Source organism: Echinops telfairi, unplaced genomic scaffold (assembly GCF_000313985.2).
Source record: "Echinops telfairi isolate 266 unplaced genomic scaffold, ASM31398v2 ScPeMD7_20;HRSCAF=75, whole genome shotgun sequence".
NCBI classification, from domain to species: domain Eukaryota; kingdom Metazoa; phylum Chordata; class Mammalia; order Afrosoricida; family Tenrecidae; genus Echinops; species Echinops telfairi.
Window position 1 is genome coordinate 3,186,995 of NW_022103917.1, and position 6,575 is coordinate 3,193,569.

A 6,575-nucleotide genomic window follows, 5' to 3' on the forward strand; every position below is an offset into this window, starting at 1 on the left:
GGCTCATTATACATCATAGTGCTACTGCCCCTACTAGTAATTCCTTTTTGAAGAGTACATAATAATTTTCAAAGCCCTTAAATGTACTTGTCCCTTAGAGCAATTCTATGAATTAGAATCTGCACTCCTCTGGCCCATGCAATGGATCAGAATCTTCTAGGAGTTGGGTAGAAGATACTCTCACAATAATCTTCCCTAACCTTTACCCTAAAAACTCCAATACTTTCTTAAGTAATTAATTCCTGCATTAAATCCCTTCTTGATTAAATGCCGAGGCTAGTTTTGATTTTTATCCCCCCACAGACTAAATCCTTACTGATTCAGGAACTATGTGCCGGGTGATTGCTAAGAGTTTTATACACATTCTCTTCTTTAATTATCCCATTAAGCCTATGACATCAAAGTTATTATTTCCATTTGAGAGATTAAGAAATTGAAGCTCAGAAAGCCTAACTGACTTGCCCAAGGACACTTAACAAATAAGTTCCTGAGTCAGGATTCAATTATTGAACTCAAATTCTTTCTACTGTACAGTACTGACTATGAGCCTAATAGCATGAATGTGAACACAGGAGAGATTATGGTTCAAGTAGAAGACTGTCGGAATGAGCATGCTATGCTAATTGTCCTCAAGGAGAAGGTCATAGTCACATAAGAAGTAGTTAACAAATTCCTTTTTAAAAAACTCACCACCCCAACCACTTGCACTCCTTCAATAAGGACAGAGCTGAAGCTTCTCCTGAAGAGTGAAGGTGGGGGAGTGGGTAGTTAAAATAATTCTGAATAACGTTTTCATTCAACTTCCTCCAGACAATCCAGATGCAAACCTCTGGTGGAAAAACATGCCTCCCTGTATAACCAGGCAGCTAGTTTATGCTAGCAAGAATGATTCTAGTCAGCCCCACTCCCTGCCAGGATAATGACAATTTCATGCAACACATCATTGTTGCTGCTGCTGTTAAGTGCCATGAGTCAGATCTGACCCACAGTGGCCCTACGCACAAAAGAATGAAGCACAGCATGGTCCTGCACGATCCGCACCATTGTTTCAATGCCTGAGCACATTCATGCAGCCACTGTGTCACGACATCCTCCTTCCTCTGTTTTGCTGCCCCTCCACTTACCAAACATGATGTCCTTCTCCAGAGATTGGTCTCTCCTGAAAATATGTCCAAAGTAGGTAAGACCAAGTCTTACTATCCTTGCCTCTAAGGATCAACACATACACATTTCAAATTGGCTTCAGGCATTGGGCAAGGTTAAGTTTTCCAGCAGAGAGAATCAAGGAATTGAGCTGCAGAAGGCTGATGGCAAAGAATTCTCCCACTGCATATTTTCAATAAAACTGTGACAGCCTCCTTAGTACTAGAAATAGGTCTTTGACTTCCTCTCAGTAAGGACCAATACAATCTATCTGTGCAAGAACTGCCATGGGCAGTGCTGCAGTTCAGAAGAGAGAATGTGGAAAGGCTGGTTCATTTTTACTTCAATTCAAAATGAGGCCTAGAACTTTAATCGAATCTTCCTCATCCACTATCTAGAGATACAAGTTTAATTAAAAATAATTTAAAATCTTTGAAAATAGTCACTGCCTATAGTGCCAGAGTGTGTTAAAAAGAAAGTATGTACAAACACCTTTGCAACTTCTCTTCATTTTGGTTTCTGTCCGGTTCCCAAGTTCTGAATGACAAACCTGTTTTGCGTGGATCCCCAAAGCTCGATCTCCCTTCATAGAGAAGTGGGTTAGAGAGCAATAGAGGGTTTGAAAAGAATCACTCCTTTGATGCCTTATTCTGCTTTTATACATGGTACCCAGTAATGGCATTGAGCCCTGGTGGCATTGCTGAGACAGCATTGGACTGCTAACTACTAGGTTGGTGGTTCAAAACCACCAGGGGCTCTGAGGGAGAAAGAGGAGGCTATCTGTTCCCATAAAGATTTGCAGCCTCAGAATCCCTATCGGGTGCTATAAGTTGGAGTGTCCAGTCAACTCAATGGCACAGTGTTCCATGAAGGTTGGCAGTTCAGATTCACCAATCCTGGGAGAAAGATGTGTCAACTTGCTTCTCTCAAGACTACTAGAATGGGAAAAAAGCAAAATGCAAACAAACAAAACAAAACACAGCCATCAACAGAGTAGAACTGTCCCCAAGGGTTTCATAGGCTGTAATTTTTATGGGCATAGACAGCTTTCTGGCTATAAAGTATTCAACGTGAGATAGGAAACAAATGAATAAAGTAAAATAATTGGCAAGATATCCTGATCCACAATACACTCATGTTGGAAGAGACATCCAGGGCAACATTTGGACTGGGTCTTGAAGGGGAAGGCATTTCAGCAAAAGAATGGTGCTGTACTAAGGTTCTAAGCATCGGGGGATATGTTGGGTGTGTGTGTGTGTGTGTGTTCAGGAATGGTCTGTGCATTTCAGGACCATGGAGTTCAGTGCTGTGGCACTGCAGAATTCCCAGGGCCTTTACCCAAGCTGGGATCTAGCCTGGAATTTGGAGAGCTAATCTAGCAGAGCTTGACTGCATGGCAACAAGCAATATCTTCCTGAGAAAAGATGCTCTCCTGCAGCAGTGTCCACCCCTTCACCCAAACAGCATGAGAACCCAAAGCTGCTATCACTACTGCAATGTTCCCCCAAACCTCTTGTCTGATCATGAATGCTTTTCCTGCATCAGGATGGGAAGTAAGACTGCTCGAGGCCTGTCCTTTCATAAACTCCCTGATGAACTCATCATTATCTACGTTTCTGCCACGTCTTCCCAATGGCAATATATGCCAATTTCACCCATGGAATTCAACACTTGCCAAGGGTCTTCTTTGAGACTAACTCTGCTCACTGGTGGAACTCTCAAAACTATGACTCTTAGACATTCATCAAACCTGGACCTGAATTCACCCCACATGCCTCAATTTTCAGCCAAATGGTACACAAGCCTGTAAGATAAACAATAACATGAAGAAGGCACACATTCACTGGCACATTCACTGGAATAGGCAGCCATCAGGGATCTAAAAGTGAGCCTTTGCCCGGGATAATGCTCAGAAGGCAGGAAGGGTTGAGGAAGATAAGATGAAATGGGAAACATAGGAAGGATATAGGAAGAGTATGGTTGTATCTTAGGGATTGCAGTCAGTGTGACAAACTTAAATATGTATGGATTGTTGAATGGAAAACTTCTCTGCTCTCTGAACTCTCACCCAAATCTCAATACAAGAAAATAAAGGAATAACTCAGCTCTTTGCTCCCTTCCCAATGAGGAGCTAACGCACGCTTTCTTTTTTTGTGGCTAGTCTATTTTCTTTAAAAAAGTATTTTATTGTGAATTAGATAAAAATTTACAGAAGAGATCATCAATTTCTTATCCACTTGCTCTCACTGAATATTGAGAAAGGAAAAAAAAATTCTTCCAGAGAAGGGATTTGGGAAACTTGGCTTCATGTTTGCCCTGTTGCAAATCACTTGAATTCTTCATTAAGTTAACAAACATGGTCTGTACTTTGCACACCTGTCTCTCAAAAAGTAGCCCAAGGCATTGGAAATATCCCTGGATATTAAGTTTAAAAGTTCTGGATTCCAGTATGAACCCTAGTGTGGATGACTCAATAAGCAAAGTAGGCACTGATTTCCTTGGGCTTAGTTACTTGCCTGCACTAATTGTCACATATTTTTTTATCACACCAAAAATTCTGCTTCTCAGTGTGACTGGCATGTGTCTCTCTCCCAAACTCACAGTATGTCCCCACCTAATCATAGTCATAAAGCAGCACAAGGATGCCTGTGCTTACCTTGCTTACTGAATTCATCCATGTTCAGTGTACAAATTTGTGAAGGCCTACTTTAAGATCATTGAGCTTCGATGTCCATATTTGCATAAAAGAAGAGACCAACATTATAGGAGTATCGTGAGGATGGAAATTAGAGAAAATGTATGACAGGGCCTAATATGTTCATCGATCCTGAATCCATTTGTTTTTATATTGGCAGCTGAATGCTCAGTTGACTAGAGAACTACCTTAGCTCTTTCCAGAAAAAGTTCCTCCCTGGTAGCCAAATGAACCTCATTGTTCTTAAGAGAGAACACAGCAACTTTTTCTGGCGTGGGGTGGGGTGGGAGTATACAGTAAAATATTCTGGGCTTTGAGGGCCATGAGATCTCTGTCAAAACAACATAGCTCTGCTGTGGTAGCACAAAAATATACTTGATATGTACATGAATGGGTCTGGCTATGTTCCAATAAAATTTTATTTACAAAAGTAGGCCATGGGGCTGGGTTTGGCTGCGGGCCAGAATTTTCTCATCGCTGTTATTGAAGAAAGCATGCAATATTGAATGGAGCACAGGATACAGGCTCACCTTTATTACAGACACAGATTCAAATCCCTTACATATTACTGGTTACTTCTGTGATCTCCAATGATTGATTCAATATCTCTGTAGTTTACTGCTGTCATTTGTAGAATACAGACCATAGTAGTACCTACCTCATAGGGACACTGTGAGAATTAAGGAAGACAATATTCCATAACAAAATTGTACCCAAAATTTTTCTCATATGACATAAATCTTTTATTTAAGAAAAGGTTGTATTATTTCATTTGGTGATTCTTACTCTTCACTTCTTCGTGGCTTGTCTCTTTCACACTCACTCATCCTATTGACTAGAATCCTAGGCTGTTTCTAGATTAATGCACCTCATCTTAATGGCTCCTACTTGGCTTTCCTTTTCCCTCCCTACAGATAACCTTGCATTCCTATAAATCATAACAATAAAGTGGGGCAATGAATTAATTATTGGGGTAAATCTTTATATGATAAGATAGTATAACACTTCACTTAGACTCACATGATACACAATGTTATTTTCTTTGAAAACAAACTCATTCCTCACTTCTCCATATGGTTAGGTTCTTGATACCAGGATATTATGTGAAATTTTATGCTGTGGGAAAATGGATGATGGCAACATCGGGCCTCAAAATGGAGATTGTGTCTCATTACATAACTGTTAAATCAGATCAAACCCAGTCAAGTCGACACATAACTGTAACGATGACAGCCAGTGATGTTCTTGCTTTGCATCTCTGCATACATTATTCCCAGACATAGAATATCAATGGGCAAAATAATCAGATAGATTCTTTAGTATTGTCATAAATGCAAAATGTAAGATTATAAAAAATTCCCAAGAGATTATATGTGTGCAATTGTAATTGGAGCAACACAATCTACTTGGCTCCAGAAAAACAGAGACTAACAAGTTACAGAATAAAGCATGCCCAGTTGACATAATAGAACCCGATCAGCTAGTAATATAGGTTTCTTTAGCTAAATTGCCCAAATAAATGCTATTTAAGAGCCAGATTATAAATTTGTCACAAAGATAATCATGAGCTTGGCCAAAAATATACCTGAAACTCTTAAATTCATATAGGCCTGTGTCCATAACTACAAAGTAGCTGAGAACAGAAAATGGGGACACTGTTCCAGGCACAGTACTAATATTTTTGATATGTTTCAATTTTGGTATTAGTGAAGAATTGTCAATATTGAGTACACCAGATGAACAAACATTTAAAAGACCAAAATGCTTCTTAGAAAAAAGAATGGAAAGACTTTGTCTCACGATGTTAGAACATGTTATCTGGAAGGACCAGTTCCTGGAGAAGGCCATTATGCTTAATAAAATTAAAAGTTGGTGAAAAAGAGGAAGACTTTCAACAAGATGAACTGATGCAGTAACTGTCACGATAGCTTCAAACATAGTGACAAATATGAGGAAAACATAGAACTAGGCAAGTATGTTGTTCTACTGTACATGAGATGGCTATGAGTGGGAACTGAGTCTACAATACCTAACAGCATCTAATTCAACCTTCATAGCTAGACCCCATGGTGATTAATTTAAAGGTAAGGAAAATGATAATCAGAGAGCTTAACGTAAATTTCTCAGTGTCACACAGCAAGTGGTCAAACTTTAACAATAAATTCACTTTCCTCAACATACCGGCTTGAAGCAGGGAAGCAATAGAGAGGTCTTGGGGGCCAGCCCCAATCCCAACTACATGGACATGGCCCCCTCCCCCCAGAAGGATTTACTTCAGAGGACAGCACTGAAGCTACAGCTCAAGGATAGGAACATGTCTGATCAGAGCACACAGGAGCAAATGAAGGGGGAGGAAGAGAGAGTGGAGTCATAGAGCGGGAATCGCACAAAATCTGACCCCACCACACTGAGGCAAAACGCTAAGGGTATACAACAAAACAGCAAAGGGAGCAGAGCAAGGAAGTCCCCAGGGAATATGAAAAATAGACTTTGGGGACAGGGTGTGGCACCCCATCAGATTTAACCAGAAAACAGTCCTAAATGTCAACAAAAGACATTGAACTATTTACAGGCTTTTCTTTGTTTTGTCATTGTTTTTTGTTGTTGTTGTTGCTTTGTTTTGCTCTATCTTCTTTTTTGTACATATTGTTATCTCTGCAGATTTATCTAGATAAGATAGGCGGGATAAACTATCTGGAGGAGAAAACAATGGGACCAACAGTTCCAGGGGACATGG